Raw genomic sequence first — 18,619 nt, forward strand, 5'->3', positions numbered from 1 at the left:
TGTGAATCTTAAGCCTGGTCTTTGCCTTATTGCACCTTGAGAATAGAAGGATTAATTTAAACTACAGACACAGTGCTGAGATAACACTGTAGAAGTAGCCATCTGTTGGATATAATATCAAAAATAAACAGAAGAGCGATACATACGCTATGAAAAACTGCAGTTAAAAGAAGCCCTGGAAATGGTCAATAAACGAACTGATTTCAATAGTCTTACCTGTTACACTATTAGTAAAAGTCCAGTCCTTGGCTGTCTACCATACAAAGCTCTTGGCCAATGGGTGAAGTCAAAAAAGAGTATTTGATCATAATAATCCCAACCTGTCATGGACAACAGCATCTCTCATGGCATCACACTCGAACTGCTCCAAATGAACCTGTAACACAGATATTATTTCATTTTAATTGAAAAATAGTCAACCATGTCCAAGGACCAAGAGGCATCATCACTTAATCAATAAGTGCTTCATAAAGGAATGCATACAAACCCATAAACGGCTCAGGATAAACATCAAAGCCAGAGACTGTGAAGCTTATGCTCCACTGAAATTGTTTTTGCTGAGTAAGTCTTGCTATATACCATGTTGTTATTGATCTATTAAAACTGTCAGGCTTAATAATAATATATTTATGTTTAAAAAATTACAGCTGAGCACCATGACTTTGCTGCAAACACAGCTGCAGGTCCCTTCTCAGAAAGGTCCCATTCAACACATATTCCCCGCAGGCGAAGCTCCCATCTGAAGCCAGTGGGAGTTTTATCTGAGAAAGCAGTGCTAAGAACTCAGTGAAGTAAAATGTGGGTGTTCCGTGATGGGCTTCCCAGGTAACAAACAGTACAAGACCCAGTACAAACCAATATCAGGCATGTATACTTTTCACACTATATGTAGGAAAACACTGTAAATCTAAGGGCAAAATATCCAAGGCCAGATGCTCTACTGGTATAAACCAATACACAGAGTCAATGGAACTATGCTGATTTACATCAGCAGAGGTTCTGGCCCTCAACGTTTATGTGACGTTAAGATTGTACCATTTAAAAAAAGAGTCAATAAATTAAACATTTTAGCTTCCTACAGCAACATTCACTCATCCCTGTGACATACTCTCTAATGTGTGTGGTAGACATTTAACAAGGAAAGCCAGAATTGAAAATGCTCCATGGGAATTTATTTTGCCCTGGGTTTTCTCTACTTTGCCCCAGGTTTCTATCAGTGGAAGCCAGAGTGTGGCTTTCAGCAGCAGTAAAACTGCCTGGAGAGTTTGGCTGCAGTGATACTAACTTTCTGCAACTTCCACTTGACTGGGCAGTCCAGATTTCACTGGCAATGTCTACAGAGCACCAAGGGAATGTCATGGCCAAGGCACCCGGAAGATCCAGTGATTCCTTGGGGGCCCCTTCAGTTTTGGCATCGAGTTTAATGCACACAGTATCAGCCCCTCATACGTCTAAAGAATCGGATGCAGAACTAAATTTTAAGAATAGAACAAGACACTTCTGTATCTAAGATTATAACTCATATTGAGTCTCTGCTGGAACTTAACGCTGACTGGGTCACTGCCTATGGAACACTCTGGGAAGCTGGCAGTGGAATGGCCACCTGCTCTTTACCCCTCCAGACGAATGCCCTCTTTTTGAATGGGGCTTACATTATATTACACTGGTGGGACAAATGTGTGCGCGGGGGAGAGGTTCCCCCCACTCTGACATTCCAAAAAAGCCAACTGATCTTTCCTCTAGCTTTCAAATAATTCTCCATTGGGAAGACACTAAATATGACACATTTCTGTTTAAAAAGATGAAGGCTAGACAGCTGCAAATGAACTAAAACAGGAGGGTCGTAACACAAACTGTTCTGCAACCTATGGTGATCATTAGTGGAACCAAGATAAGCAAAAAGGAATTTGCAAACGAAGGACAAGAGAAATGTGTAATAAAAACGTAAAGTAAACCACCACCCCACTCCACAAAACATACTTTGCCCAAAGTTAAGCAGATGGTTGGTTGCATCTGATGCATAATGCACTGGCAACAAAAAACCCACAGTAGTAGATTTATTGCAGGCTTCTGGGTGATTTTAGCTGAGAAGGCAGCGGTGTACAGAGATCAAACATAGGTACTTGGATGCACCTATATTAATAATGATCAAGACTAATAGCTCTGTTCTGATCTCATACACTCAAGGTCAGAGGAATAACTAAATTGTAAACACAGCTGGGGTCTGATCCTGCACCAAGCTATTAGTGGGAGTTTTTCCACTGGGTTTAACGTACATAGCGTCAGCCACAAATATGCATAAAGAATCAGATGCAGAAGCAAATTTCAACAAAAAGACAGAATGAGACATTTTTGTGCATCTAAGATTGCCGCTCTTAATGTTCGCAAGCTATAAATGTACTACATGGGGCCTTTTTGATAGCTAAGGGAAAACATGGTTTCATTTAATTACTGTTTGTAAAGTGCAAATGACGTGCAATATTTTGAATATATGCTAATTAAAAACTGCATAGACCCCCAGGTGCACATGGTACTTAAGAAAGTGAGGACAAGATTTTCAACAGGGACTAGTAAATCTGGGCACCTCAACATTTGTAAGATCAGCCAGAGACACCTTAAAAGGGGTATCAGAGGTGAAAAGGCAGAAGGTGATGGGATCAAAAGGACCAGTTGAGGGGAGGAAGGGCAGATAATCCAGAGAGTGGAGGTTGAGAGTCACTTAAAAAAATCAGAGAATGGGATGAAGAAGGAGAGAATAGCTTGGGATCCAGGTGGAATAGATGAGTGAGGTCATAGGATGAGGATAGACTGCACTTGATATTGACAATCCTTTCTTTGGAAAAGCTAGACAAGAAAAGGTAGAAAAATCTTGATCAGAAAGGGAAGTGGGGAGGAAGCTAAGAGTGCATAAGAAGACAGAGAGAAGAGGTGACATAGATGAAAGGCGTGCAAGGCGATCAAGGGGGGAAGTATATGGCAAGATTTAAGGAAGAGCGGACAACTTCCGGAGTGCAGGAAATCAGTGTGGTCCATAGATTTTCCCTGGAGTTGCACAGGAACATGAGCAGAGAAAACTCATGGGAAGGGGGGCCATGATTGCTGAGATGGACTCAACGGTGGAAACTGTGGGACAAACGAGTCAAGAGCAGAGGAGGGGATGGCACAGCGGGCACGTGGCAGGACAAAGAGGCACTAGTGGAGGCAGATGAGAGGGATAGAGAATGCGGGGCTGTAGGACCATGACCAGAAGTCAGTAAAGAAATTTTTGATAGAGTAGGAGGATGGGGAGCGTGAGTGAGAGTAAAGTGGTCAGAAATAGATCAGGTTTATTTTTCACTTTTCCTCAAGAAACAATGTAAAGAAAAAAAAACAAAAACCAAAAAAACCCTCCAAGAGCTATAGCATGATGTTAGGGTGTCTGCGCAGTGCACGCAGTGTTCCTACACAATGCATTGCCATTCATGGAGCAAAAAACGGTGGTGTTAGTATTCCAGTTACTGAAGTAAAGTGATTATGATTATATGGCTACGTTTAGTTTTCCAGAAGAGGAAAAAAGTGCAGGATCGAAGCTGGTTAATACCCATTTACCTGCCACAGATTTCAGACTTGGTCCCAACGCCAAAGGCTTTGACCAAGAATGTTTTAAAAATAAGGTTCAGATTACTGCAAATACTCGAGACAAATCAATTGTTTTATTCCTAAGATTTCATTTTGCTTGTCATCTAAGAGCTGGACAGATTTGGGCTCACCACCTTTATTTTTTTTGTTAATTACATAAGATGGTTCAAAGACTGAAGCTAATAGCTTTCTTTCACCTTACATTGGCGCATGGCAAATCAATGTCATCTGTTTTATAACAACATATTCTTTTATTGCAATAAAAGGAAATCTGACTGGTCTCTCCACCATGCCTGTACTGCTTTTAATGAAACTGTATTAGCAATGATTTTACAAGTCACAAGCATTCAACAAAGCTGGCATTAAAAACAAAAGAAGTATGACGAGAAAAGACCAAACATGGCACTACACCTAATATCCCCTCCCCACACCCGAGCCCCATTTAACTAGATGGCTCAGTATCTAAAATCCAGTGTTTCCTCCACTTATTCATACCTACTGTTATTTCTGTCCCACTTTCTAAGAAGAAAGTACTGACAATAAGAAGTTGAAAATATAAGGTAAGGGCTGGATTGTACCTTTAAAAGCACAATCCCAAAGTATAGGGTATACAAGGAGCTTGGCAAAGGCATTGGGCCTGAGGCAGATGCGATGGGCCTGATTCTCTGTAGCCTTGCACCTTGCATAGGCATTTCCACCTGTCCAAAGCGAGTGCATAGCGCTACCGGATAAGAATAGTGGCATCATGCCCCCACTGTACACAGGTGGAAATGGCCGCACAAGGCTAAATGCAATGCAGAATTCGGCCCAATATCTTTAGGAGCTTTGTGACAACACAAGCAAGAGCAGCTCCTGATCACCTCCTTTCACAAGGCGCAGCATGCCCTTTCCCTGAACAGTGCCAGTTCTGCAGGCTCACAGAGAGCAGGCAGACCTATGGCTCAGTCTCTCTCCTTCCCTTTGAGGAGGTTAGCGCTATTGAGAGCATGAGACTTTTGCAAATCTTGCCCTGTTTACGTACAAGGAGGATGACTGTGTCTGGCTCTTGGCAAGGACACAAATGAGGGAAAAGTTCCTTGCCCCCTCCTTTATTTTCCTGTTTATTATGGTAGTGCCTAAGGGCTACCCAAGAACAAGGGCCCATTGTGCTAGGCACTGTACAAACACAGAATGAGAGACAGCCCCCAAAGGGCTTACAGACTAAATAGACAAGACAGACAACAGGGTGGGAATACTACAGACACGCAGAGCGACTAATGCAAGGATGGCGCAGGTCACGTGAGATCGGACAGCTTTTTGGTTTGGCTTGGTTATTTAAATCCTTTTGGTGGGGTTCTGGTGGCAGAGAATGAGCTGGATAGAAAGACAAAGCAAGCAAAGGGGCTGCAGCCCAATAGCCGATCTGCACAGGGCAGAAAGCAGTCTGATGGTTTTGGTTAAACAACTTTCTGCAGCCAGCTGCAATACAAGGCCAGACACAACCTGACCCTGAACCAGGGCAGATTTTGTAATGTTTACAACAAGGCACCGGTAGCGGTCCGGGGCTGTACACGTACACAGATACTGCAGACATCAGAGCAGGAGGGACAATAGCAATGCAAGCTTCTTGTAGCTCAACCTTGTCCTGAAAGGACCCAGTATTTCTTCAGCCTTTGCCATCTCTGACCTGTTGCTGACCGCCAACAACAGTGCCGATGAGATTCAAATGCGGTGGCAGGTTTTTGTGATGTGGACACCTGTCTATTGGGACGTGGATGGAGAACACTGAACCCTCAGGAAAATAGCACCCTGCCCACCCCCTGGGCCATCCCAGTTGAGTAGCCACCAATAGCGAGGGCAGGAACGTTTCCTGCCATGCTGCTGCCTAGTGGAGGTTGGGGGTTACTGTACTCTCAGAAGACCCATTGTGGACTTGGAGAGAGGTGAAAGGACCCCTTTAAAATGGTCTTTGAAGATGTCTGGTGAGGAGAAAGGGGTAGCCAGCACGCCCTGCCCCCTCCCTCCATCGCTCAGCAAGGCCATACAGTTAGCACCAGAGAGTTTCACTGTTGGTTTGGGGTTTCACTGGCAAGACTTTCCACAGCCCTTCCCACATGCCCTTCAGGCTTCTCCTAAAAAGGCAAGAGAAGCTTCACTAGCTCACTTGTCAGCAGGAACACGCTCAGTCTCGACGACCCCAAGCACTGAACAACCATAAGTCAAATCCCAAAACAGTGAGAAAAATAATACACATTGGATTCTTTTCATTTGCCTTCTAGTTTTTGATTCATTAGGGTTCATATTTTCAAGCTTTCCTCTACAGCCATGCAAGTAAGCTGAGATTCTCACACATGCCACCTGATTCCAGGAGCTGGGGCTTTACCAAATACAATATACAAGACAGCAAAACAACAACAAAGAATCCATCTCTGAAAAGGTCTCATGTTCCATCCAGTAGGAGGGATGGAATAGACACAGCCAAGGCAGCTTGCTATAATAGACAGAGATGACGGAGTCCATTTCAACCCTTCCATAAACAAAAACAAGATATATAAATCTAAGGCAAAACCTCAGAGCTCCTTTTTAACCAAAATTTATCTACAACATTAACACAAATTATAGACACAGAGTTATTTTAGGATCAAAATCTAAATAACCTACCTTAAACTTTGATGTCCTCTGGATGATACAAGTTTCTTTTGAAAGTCAATTTGTCCAGTAAAGCTTGTAAAATTAATTTAGTGCTGGACAAACAGTTCTGTAAACTGAAATCCTTTATTGAGCCACAGATCAGATACAGCATGGGCTGTGGTAATACAAGCTTCTTCACACTGCCTAGCAATGGGCTTCAAGCCTGACCTAGAAGAGTCACCTTTGAGAGATTAAAGTGTCCTTCGTTCAATCCCTTGGTCTTTCTTCTGAGTCTGCCAGCAAAGGGATCCATTGTGATATGGTGGACACCTGTTTACTAAAAACTACACTTATACTCCCAGTGCATTTCATAGATAGCACCTCACCAGTAGCAAGACATCTTTTTAAAGCAACAATTTTGTAGAGCAAACAACAATATGATGTACTCTGTTTGTAGCACTGGTTACTATGGTAGTACTTAACCAGCAAATACTATTCCCACATAAACGCAGACATCACAGATGACAGAAGAATCACTCACCGACATCCTTTAATCTTATGGGTCTAAATCTCTCCTTTTGGGGGACAAGGGAAATATAAAAGCTAGACTTTCATTGATTCATCAATGCTTGAGTCATTTAAAAGTAGACTAAGCAACTGGAGACTGGAGAACATACTACTGGGAACAATCTTGCACTTGCAGAGAGATGAAAAGATGACTTGATAGGTCTTATCCTGCTCTAGCTTCTACAATTCTCATATGCAGTAAATAAACGAAGCTACATTTTGTTCATATGGCAGTATGCACAAGATTGGGATAGAACTGGAGGAATTATTTAGGATAGCACAGACCCGATCCTAAACTGGTGCAACTCAGGAATGGCTTCAATGTAGCGATGCTGATTTACACCAACTGAGCATCTGGCCTCATGAGTTCTAGAATTTAAAATCTTGTGGAAACGTTCAAGTTTCTGTTCCATTTTGGGTGGGGGGTTAGGGATGAGAAAACAGCAAGAAATGGACTTCTTTTTTATTATTATTATTTTTCAAGAGTTAAAACCACTGCTTTGCAAGTTTTAGAATGTCTCACAGAACTACTTGATTTTTTTTCTTCCATTTTTTTCAATTCACAAAACTTCAGACCTTCCATATCCAATTTTCTGGAAGTATAAAATTACCTGTCATTCCTTGAAAAAAAGAGAGACTCAGAGCCAGATGACTATACTGCTATTCTATTACTGAGCCCAGGATTTTATTACAATATAAATAGCATGAGGGTGTTGTAGGTCCCAATTTTGCATGTTTAACTGCTTCATTACTAATTACACGGTTTATGCAAATCATCCAGGATATTCTTTTTATGTTCATCTCATTAAGGAATCTCTGTAGGAACCCTCTTAGCTCAGTGTAAAAACAGTCAGTGTAATCCTGTCAACAGCTGGTAATTTATTGGTTGGCCCCCCAAAAAACCCTCAAAACTCCCCAGCTTCAGAACCTGGCTGCTAACCTTCCGGCAAGGAGACAAGTGCTGATCCAAGAGGCAAGCATTCTGAATCTGGTCAAACAAAGGGAGATTTGTCAATTCCACTGTAACAGACTGCAACGATGAATCTTCATTATGATTTCAGATGCAAGCAGCCCATTCCCAAGCCTCCTGGACTAGAAATGCCAACATAGCACATGTTTTGAAAAGTGTTGAGTATCCACAACATGCACGGAAGTCAATGGGACTTGTGGGTGCTTAGCACCTCTCAGGATGGGGCCCTTAAAGACAGTGTCCCTTATTCTGCACTCACACTGATTTCTACCTGATGCACCTGCATTGACTTCAGTGACAGTGCTGATTTTCACTGATGTGAGAGTAGATTCAAGCAGAGCATCTTTAATTAATGCCGCCTGTATAACGATATTGCATTAGGACACTGCACTCTCATCAGTTTTAGTTGTCTTCTATCTTGAAACATTTCTTTGCTTTCAGAAAAAAATGCCATTTTATGCTAAGATATTTCACAATTCTAACTAAAGTATTTCTCATCCAGTTTCTTTTCAGCATAATTATTTATATTTAAATTTTGGTATTGGTTCTTTAGAGGGTGAAGAAATATACTGATTTATAAAACCAATATGCTGCAGGGTAAAGTCACACCACAGATATGTATAGAAATGCTACAAGTAATTCAAAAACCTGTAGAAATCCACTTGCAGCCTATCAATAGAGTAGCAGCAATGACTAAATGCCATCCTGAAGCACAAGTGATTGAAATGCCAGAGCTGAAACTGCTTAGTTTTGCCCCGATGTAACTCCATTAACTTCTATGGAACTTGGTCCACATACAGCAGGACTGAATTTGGCCCAGAGCATGTAATATTTTGCTTTCTTTTATAGGCTACTCAGATACCTGATCCTGGAAGGCAACTACTAAGCAACTCCCAGAAGGAGTTCAGCAATTTATAGGGACATTAGCAATATTTACAGATTCACCATTACACGGAGATCACTATAGAAAAAGGAATTATTTACTGAACTTTCACAATGCAATATACAATTAATGCCCTGGTGATTATAGCTGGGTTTGGTAGTGCAATTTATTAATAAAATTGCCTGATACTTTCCAGTATAAGATCCTGTTTTCAGTTGCTTATATATTTGGTAAACTTCAACCATTTGGACTGAAATATTCCATGTCAGATCATTGCCTCAGGCTGAAATTTTTTGGAAAGTTTCAGTCAAAATATTTCAGCAGTTTCTAAGAATAAAAGAGTAGTGAAAAATTCATTGTTTGCCCATGTTGAAAAAATGCCCATAACCATTTCCTTGGGAAGCTATCGCATCACAAGGCTGTGAAAGAGAGACTTGAAATTTGGTCGGGGGGAAGAAGGGGGCTTTGTATCAGAAGTGTTCCTTTTGCTGTTTCTGTAAAAATCCAATCAAATTTGGCCAAGTTATAAGATTTGGAAATCTCAGTTTCCACATGCTCCTAGAGACTTCTTATTTTAGCAGCTAAAATCTCTGAATATCCCTTCCTTACTGAGCATGGTTCATTCCCCGAGTGTTGAGCGCATTGTGCAGGTGCTATCCCAAGAGAGCAATTCCACTGATTCAACCCAGGGTTAAAAGTGCAAAGTCCGATCTCTCCTTGTAATTGCAGATCCCAGCCACTCAGGTCAGGGCTGGGGTGGGACTAGGCATGGAACTGAGTCTGTTTCACATGTGCTCTCAACGACCCTTTTGTTGGCTCCCAGACAGAGTAGAGGAGGAAGCTGCTGTCTGACTCACATGCAGAGGGGACAAGAGCCAGACGGGAAGCAGGTAGGGGGTAGGTGGGAAGGAATGGATTAGGACAAGATGGAATCCTTCCCATCACTGACTGCTAACTGGGCGGCAGACTGGGACTGGCTGGACAAGGAGACTGGGACAACAGCCCATGATTCAGACAGGTCCATCCTGTGGACTGAATGAGGCAGAGGCCCTGTGATCATGTAAATAAACATGTGAACAGTAAATAAAGACTGTTCTATTACTGTAGTCGGGCACATATAAGTTAATAGAACAATAAGGGTAAAGAATGTAACACAAAACATTTATCTGCAGCCATTATTTCCACTGCTATATTGCCATCTGTTGTAAGATTTCATGAGGAATATCAAGTCAAATTGTGTCAGTGCAGGAAGCAGTCAGGGGGACCGAGTCCTATTTCTGGCTCTACTACTGAGTCATCTCATGATTTCGGGCAAGCCACTTAACTTTTATGTGCCTTAGTTTCTCCATCAGCAAAGTGAGTATAATTGCAGCTCTTTTTATCAGTGTTTCTTGAATATTTGTAAAACACTTTGGACTGAAATGCATGGCAGAAGCACAAAATACAGCAGATGAGTACTATTTTGTGTCCCAAAAGGACAACACAAATTTCATTTCTTTTAACATAATCTGCAAGATTCATTTGCTACATTCACACAATGAGGAAAAATCTCCAAATCCAAAATAGCTGGCTGGGTGATCTATAAAAACTGAAGTCCCATAAGTCTTCAACTGAAAACAATCATAAGTGAAGACAATGTTCTCATAATTACTATGGGATAATCATAGGGCTTGTTTTGCGACCAATGAAGAAAGATTCTGAATGAAAAAGTAATCACTGACTTCCTATAAGTTAGATACCTAACAAGATAACATAATTACAGCTGAATGGATTTATATCTTTAGCCGACACATAGTCATGTCTGATGTGATGACATCAGATGACAGCAGTGGGGGCAAAAAACCTAGCTGGCTTCAAAACTGAGCTTGATAAATTTATGGAGGGGATGGTATGATGGACAGCCAAGTTTGGCAACTGACTGATCTTGGACTACTGGTGGTAGATATGCCAATGACCTGTGAAGGGATGTTAGATGGGTTCTGAGTTATTACAGAGAATTCTCTTACGGGTCTCTGGCTGGTGAGTCTTGCCCACCTGCTCAGGGTTTAACTGATCACCATATATGGGGTTGGGGAGGAATTTTCTCCCAGGTCAGACTGGCAAAGGCTCTGGGGTTTTTTTTTGCCTTCCTCTGTCGCATGGGGCATGGTTCAGTTGCTGGTGGATTCTCTGTACCTTAAAGTCTTTAAACTGTGATTTGACTTTAATAACTCAGTCAGAGGTCAGGGGTCTATTACAGGAGTGGATGGGTGAGGTTCTGTGGCCTGTGTTGTGCAGGAGGTCAGACTGGATGATCATATTGGTCCCTTCAGACCTTGGAGTCTATGAGTCTATGACTACCAAGCAAAGAAATAGGATCCTCTAGAAGGACATGTATATAAAAAAGATCGTGTTTAACATGCAAGAACAGATTTGCTGGTGCTGCCACAGGAAGGTGTACATTAAATTCCTGATCAAGCCAGTTCTCCTGAGTCACAGGAGACATTTGCAGTGAGGGAGAAGAGGCATTGCCCAGGCTCTTCTTCAGGGTTCCATCACATGATCCTTACAATGTACAGCTGTGCCCCATCGGGAATCCTGCAGGCAGGATCTGCTGAAGTGTCAAATCCCCCATCCATCCCAGGCAACAATACTCATATTTTCAGTTCCCTTATCCTTCCCAACAAAAAAGGCTTCTATCATTTTCTGCTAGTTCATTTGGTCCTTTACCTATCTCGTGGCTTCTCGATTGTAAGCTCTCCAAAATGGGGATCATCTCTACCTGTGTTTGCACAGTATCTACCATAATGGGCCCCCAAATCCTGAATGAAGCCTTTGGATGCTACTGTAATATAAATGTGTAATAAAATGATGTAACCTTCATACCCCGTAGACTCTCTGCCTTGAGATTTTTCTCCAACAGCAAATAATGTAAATCCTGGTGAAAAAGGGCTCCTGACATTCTATAGTTATATGCACAGTGGCCTGGGTCCAGTATAGAAAAGACAGGATTGTCCTTAAAGCAGATCTTTTGATACATAAACAAAGCAAATAGAAACTTTGAACAAAGGTTATTCATTTTAAAATGCACAAGCCCACAAGCTTTTAAAAAAGCTGGATCCTGCTTCATGCAGTTTCTGAGATGCAGTCATGTATGAAGACAAAATATATCATTTGTGAGAGATATAGCAATTTCCTGAAATATTCGTGAAAGAGCTTATTTTATTAAGTTTATGTATTATTGTGGTTCAGAATTGTATATAATCTCTCTAGGGTGTGATGTGAGTTCAAAAGACTACTGAAAATGTACCAGACATGTATGGAGTTTTGGGACCACAAGTGCTAAGTGGATTTCTTGAGGAATCCCTAGGGAGAAGTTAATGAAAATTCTCCAACTCCAGTTATGCAAAATCCGAACCTTTTGAACCTATGCCCTGAGGAGAGGGTGACTGTCTCCTGTTTCCCTGTTACCGAAGGCCAATGTCTGAGCTGGATAAAAACATGGCTGATTTGTCCAGCCTTCGCTCTAGTTTAGGATCTAAGATGGACTTGTAACCATGGGGAAAAACCAGTTATGGGTTTTGAACAACTGACACCTATGAGAGCCCCCAGGTGGGAGTTGGAGGTCACCTCTGGTGAGCTTTTTAGCATGCAGGCAGATTATTTTATTGTTTAAATGTTTTCTCTGTAGTAACTTATAACTGTGGGCAATACACTTGTCATGGTCTTTGAAGAGAAAGCAAAGTGCAGATGCTGGCCTTTTTAGGCTGTCTGTCTTGCTGTGGATATCACAGTGTAAGGCAGAGAACCGTTGCAACCTTAAAAGCCCTGGTCGGGAGGGAGGGAGATGTGGGTCTCTGCCCAAGTGAGGTGACAACTAGGAACTGGAAGCCTAAAGTAAGTGCCTTTGGTGGACCATGGAGGGGGGATACAGGTGCAGTTGCCCTGAAACTGTGACATCATTGGGCAGTTACCTATGGTAACATCAGGTTCAGAGCTAACTAAAACGACCAATCAGATTTTGCAGTTTGAAAGTAAAACATCTCACTATGCTTGCGTTGTCAGACCCAATCAGATTGGGACCATTATCACTGTTCTGAAGACAGCTGCTTCCTTCTTAATTTTTGGTTTTTTAAATTAAAAGAAAAACACACACTAAGTTCTAGAATCATTTCCCCAGACAATACTGTAGCCAACGAAGGAATACAGGGTGACATCAACGTTGCAGTATAAAGCTCTTTTCATACTGTTGCTCAGCTAACCCAGTTTTGAGAATGGTTTTACTAACACAGTTTAACTGTGCTAGTGAAACCTATTCTGCCCATCTACACTCCCCATCAGGAACTTTACAAACTGTGCTAACCGCCTTAGCCACATTACACCACCTGTTAACACAGTCTAAGCAGGTGTAACTCAGAAGCTGATGGGCCTAAACAAAAATGTGTAACAAAAAGGCAACTAAACAGAAGGACAGAAGAAAGTGCAAGTAACAGCAGTTCCCACCCTACTTTAATTTCCACCTCCTTAAAGTCCCCTTATACATCAGCAAGTAGGTTTAAATTGTTCTGAAAAGGTTTACTAGGATCTACTAGGTCTACTAACTTAATACTCTCTGCATCATCCCTGAATTTGCCCACAGTGTCTAACACATGTGAATCAGTCACCCTAATTCAGCTAGTTAGCTCGCCAGCAAGAAGCTTATTTGAAGTTGAGAGGAGAAGGTGAAACCAGCAATTTTTCTTTCATTCAAAAAGAGTACCATAGCTCAGCCTAATGTTATTAAATGCAAATATTCTGACTGCATGGAGTTGGCTTCACCCTTGGAGAGGTAAATTTCTCTTCAGTGAAAGCTGTCCCGATTCATCTGATATGCAAGAGTGGCTGCAATTTTGTCTAAGAATACCACCAGAAATACTGACACTGTCATCTCAGTTGCACTATACCTCTTTATGTTACTGGAAAACATCCTGTTGGATGATATGTATATGGCCTGAAAGGTATTAGAGAAGAGGGAGGAAGGACATGTCCTCTGGCTCTTAGTTATGAGAACAACAGTTTCAGAATTCTGTATCTGCACTGGGTGGAACTGTCATGCCAGTGCCCCTAACATACAGATAAAGCAATGATGTCAACACTAAGGCCTGGTCTACACTTACCTGGCGATTCGGCAGCAGTCGATGGAAGTTACGCAAGCTACGCAGAGTGGCTTGCATAACTCCCGTCGACTGCTGTGCTTCTGTTCTGCGCCGTGTCTTCACTGCACTGCGCCGATGGGAACCGCGTGCCTGTCAATGCAGTGCTACGCCACTTGAGGGGGTGGTTTTACTGCGTCGACTTCTGGATCGATTCAGCAGGTCTACACTGACTGCTCAATTGATCCAGAAAGGTCGATCTGACGGCAGCGACTTTGCCGCCGTCAGTGTAGACATAACCTAATTCTTTCCTTTCACACTTCCCAATAATGTAAGACATTGAGGAGAGTTTAGAAAGAACAAAACTTCAAATTCTTTCCCCAGCAAAAAAACAAAACCCAACTCATGGATTATTAGATTACCAGAATTCTCCCTGTGCTGCTCCTTCAAGGTTGATTCAAACATGCAGTCATTAGTAGAACTGACCACAGGAAAATGTTCTGCATGTGTGGTCACATGATCTGTACACCCTCATGGTTGGGGTACCAGCCTAAGATGTTGGAGACCCAAGTTCAAATCCCTGCTCTGCCAGAGCAGAGTTTTTCATCCCAGATAATACCAAATCAGGCAGAACAGGGACTTGAATCACCTCCTTCCTAGATGAGTGCCCTAATCACCCAGCTATAGAAAGTTTCATGGAATTTTTGATAAAATATGCTATTTTGTCAAAGCCAAGATTGAATTTTGATGAAAAAGTTCTGACTGACTTTAGTCATCAGTCCAGCTGGACTCATTGTAATTAAAGCATATAGCTTTACTGGTAGAATGATCTGAAGACTAGTCCCAATAAATAGTCAAATCCTCAGATGGTATAAAGCAGTGCCGCTCCCCTGAAATCAATATCCACCAGCTGAAGATCTTGCACCAACTTTTTAAAATATTCCTTAAAACATTCCTAATGTTATTAATATATAAACTATGTGGCATATGCAAAATACATAAAAGTGTAGAATGAAGGTTTTATCAGCTCTCCTCTGTCACCTGTGGCTTTCTCATGCCAGCAAAACCTTTATACCAGTATTCACCATCACATGGACAAATTGCTTAAATACACCCCTCCCCCTTTGGCCCGGTTCCTCTCACTCACATATACACATATAACTCAGTAGTTTAAAAAAAAAAAAAACACCACCTCACACATATGTTTAAATAGATGTTATGATTCACCCAAGAAGAGAAAGTTAACATGAAGTCATGTATGGCATGACTTTGGAAAGGAAAAGGATAGCCAGCCTGAGATGGTTGTACATTCTGTTAGAAAAATTGATTAATTTCCCCTCCACACCTTCTTTTTCGTAAGCAAGTTCTATGGGTAATATATTTCCAAACTGGTCCAATTTACTTACTGGCCTCTGCATACCAAGCCTCATTCAAAGCTGAGTGTTATTGCATCCTTAAAGTAAACAAATCATTTTACCAAGTTGGTGTGTTCCACTGTGCATAGAACCGTGAACTAGGAATTTCTGCATTCAAATCCCTACTCCGTGGTCTTGGTCACATCACTTGGCGTCTGGGTCTCATTTTTCTTTTCGGAAAAGCCGGATGAATAATATTTACTGAGCTCACAGGACTGTTGCGAGGGTCATTTAGACAGAGTGCCAGATTCTAGCATCCACTAAGGTTTGAGGCCAGCTCATCCGTCTTCCTGGACATTATTCTACTAGGAGTAAGGGTGGGGAAAATCAATAGGTTTGCCAGGACTCTGTACCACCTACATGTGTGGTTCTGGGTATGAGGAGCGTATTGTAGGTGTGGTCTCGGAAAAAAGGGTGTCGTCATGAAGTCACATCTCTGGCTGCCCCTCTGAACAGTTCATGGGGCTAAAAAAATACAGCCTACAGACTGTTTTATCTTATGTTGGAGACTGACCCAGCACCCCTGAAATCAGGGCAAAGCAAAGTGATTTAAAGCCACTTTTGCTCTCCTCTTTTCCAGCGCTGTACTTGGTGTAATATGGACAGGCTCCTGAATCGGACCCAGTATTTGTACAGTGCTTTGAGTATACAAAACGCTAATTAAGTGCTAATTAAGTGTATGTGTGTAGGTAGCCTTAATTTATTGCAGTAACTTCCCAATAAGCCTGGGAGAGACCAGTGCAATCTTTAAATACCACTCAGTTGCCTATAGTAGCATCATATTTATATCAGTGCAACTAGTCAAATGGAAGCTGTCTTACAGCTACCAGTATATGGCACGCAAAGAATGACGGAGCAATTAATTGTGGTATGTAGAGTGAATAGCTCTTCTGGGACAATCACCAGTACACACAACCATATGCACATTTACATATGTTCATATGGAGCAATGTTGATTTTATTGTTATGTTGCCAGACTAAAAGCTGAATAAAAGAAAGTATTCCATATTCTCTATACACAAAACTGAACAAATGAACAGCATTCTAATGAGAGACCAGTTTTCAAGAGAAATCAACTGAAGTGCCAGATTTGTTAGTGCAATCCACCACTCACAACAGTTTGTAAAGAAGGCCAAAACTACAGCCAGAGGGAACAGCCACAGATCTTGAAGAAGCCCCACTAAAAACACCTTGCCTTAAAGAACTGTGAATGGAGTAAAGTTAACAGACAATAACCGTACAAGAACATAAGAAGGAAAAGACAAGCAGAGGAGCCACAAATATCAGGCTTTGAAACAGAAGCAGACACATTGTAAATAACTTGAGAACTCAATTTCAAAGCAAACGAGCTGTCAGAGAACAATGTGCATGGTAATGTACCCAAAGCAAGAATCAATCACAGTTCATCACCATTATTATCTGCATCAAAAAACCCACAAGGCTAACATCATCTCAGGAGGTTAGGAAGTGAGAATGGCCAATCAAAAGCATAAAATGTCAGCGAATGATGATGGCTAGAATTAAATGGTATTATTTAAAAACAAAAAACAAAAAAAAGCAGCAACTAATACTCAATGAAAAGGATCCACTTACATGAAGCAGCCAAGCAGAGGTATACTCAGTATTGTCAAGTCTTCTCTCTCTGGTTGTATGTCTCTTTTTAAGAAACACACGCATGGGAACATAATTAGGCTACTTAAAAAGAAACTGAATATCGTATGGTTTCTGGTGATCATGTATATATTTTTCAAGAGGCAAAGATCAGCGTAGTGTAGCTATAATTAAGTTTCACTGCCTTTTTCTAACAAGGCAAGATCAATGCATGTATAAAGCCATTCATCACTATCGTAAAGCAAGGAAAAGGAATATCATTAGTTCACAGCTACAGCCATGAACCTAACAACCCAAACACATGCGGCTCTCCACGTATCAGTGGTGTACAAAAAGCTCCCTTTTTGCTTTTCAAGTATTTTTTTCTCTCTTTCACGCACACAGTTCTAAAGTAAATGATTGTACAAGAATGTACAAGCCCTACTGGGAGCAAAAAGAGCCAATGGAGAAGGGGAGAGGAAGGCCTTATAGAACCCACAGGAAAAAAGAGCCATCAGGGCTTCAGCTAAAGCTTCTTTAATAGCCCCCAGGGGCTGTGTCAGCTGCCTAAAGCAACCAAATCCCTCAGCAGGAGCTTGCATAGTTAAAGTACTGGACTGGGACTTGGGAGACATTGTTCAAACCCTAGATTACCCACTGCCTTATTGTGTGACCGTGGGCAAATAATTTAATGTACTTTGGGCCTCATTACACCATCTCTAAATTGGGCATAATACTTTCTTTCCTTATAGAGGTGATGCATATATACAATCTGTTAATGATTGAGAGGTGCTCACACACTATACTGGTGAGGGACACAGAAACTATATAGACAGACTTCTTGTTGCGTGTTCATCCCAGCTCACTGTTGCCATGTATATATTTTAATAAGCTATAGTTGAAGGTGGATAATTAAAAAAAAAAACCCTAATAAATATTCAAGTGTAAGGGCTTTAAACTTTATTAATGTACATAGGAAAAAGAGGTTTCATTTATTTTTAAAAACTCTGAAAAAAAATAGTTGTTAAAAAGTTAGGAAGAAATAGAACAGCTAAGTTTTATTTTTCTTTAAAAAATAAAATAAATTCTCTAAATGAACAGAAACACTTTTATGATATTAATTATTATTAATATTAATTATTTGTATTCGTTTAGTAGTTACAAGCCCCAGTCATGGACCAAGACCCCACCATGCAAGAAATTGTACAAACAGAACAAAAGGATGATCCCTTCCCCAAAGACCTCACCACAGAGTTAAGGTCATGCACAGATTTCTATTAAAATCTTTTAGAAAAGAACAAAGGTCAGAGCATTTGAAATTCTTCAGAAAATCTAAACATTACATGGTATGGTAATTGCTAGCCTTTCAGTTCCAACCTTAACTTTACCCACTCACCTGGACTTCCATCGCTATTCTAATCCATTTTAAATTGCATCCCCTCCCCACCCACCCACCCGATTTCACACTATATACAAGCCTATAAACTGTGAACCACTTCACTCTTTAGGGACCAGAGACTGGACCCTGTCAATCCCTACAGTATGGGTAAATGACCAATACGTATCACACACATCCCTCTATGCACAGTGTGGTGTACACAAGAACCTGCTCCCATTCTCTAACTTAAGATGGACTGGGATACACCACTGTTCCCTATTCACACTCTCAGTTCAAGAAATCAGCTTTACCCACATCTATCTTGTGCATAAAACCAAAGACCCACCATCAGGAAGAACTCATAATCCCCTTCAATCCCACAGAGGCCAAAAAGAGGAGAGTGTTCTCTGACAATGATGGGAAGAGGGCAAGCAAAAGAAAAGAGGCACAGAAGGCAGAGTTATAGTCGATGTTGGG

The 18,619-nt window shown here is 41.4% G+C and overlaps 1 protein-coding gene across 11 annotated transcripts in view; it reads right to left on the reverse strand.

Annotated features, from left to right (window-relative positions):
• The window catches only part of LINGO2 (leucine rich repeat and Ig domain containing 2), an 805,515-nt gene that overhangs the window by 204,244 nt on the left and 582,652 nt on the right, over positions 1-18,619 (reverse strand). For all 11 annotated transcript variants that reach the window (XR_010920756.1, XR_010920755.1, XM_067553189.1 and 8 more), the window contains one exon: positions 217-376. The gene's annotated coding sequence lies outside the window, so the exon portion shown is untranslated. The remainder of the gene's footprint in view (positions 1-216; positions 377-18,619) is intronic.

Source organism: Emydura macquarii, unplaced genomic scaffold (assembly GCF_026122565.2).
Source record: "Emydura macquarii macquarii isolate MOO-44397 ecotype Brisbane River unplaced genomic scaffold, CSIRO-AGI_Emac_v2 contig_1451, whole genome shotgun sequence".
NCBI classification, from domain to species: Eukaryota; Metazoa; Chordata; order Testudines; family Chelidae; genus Emydura; species Emydura macquarii.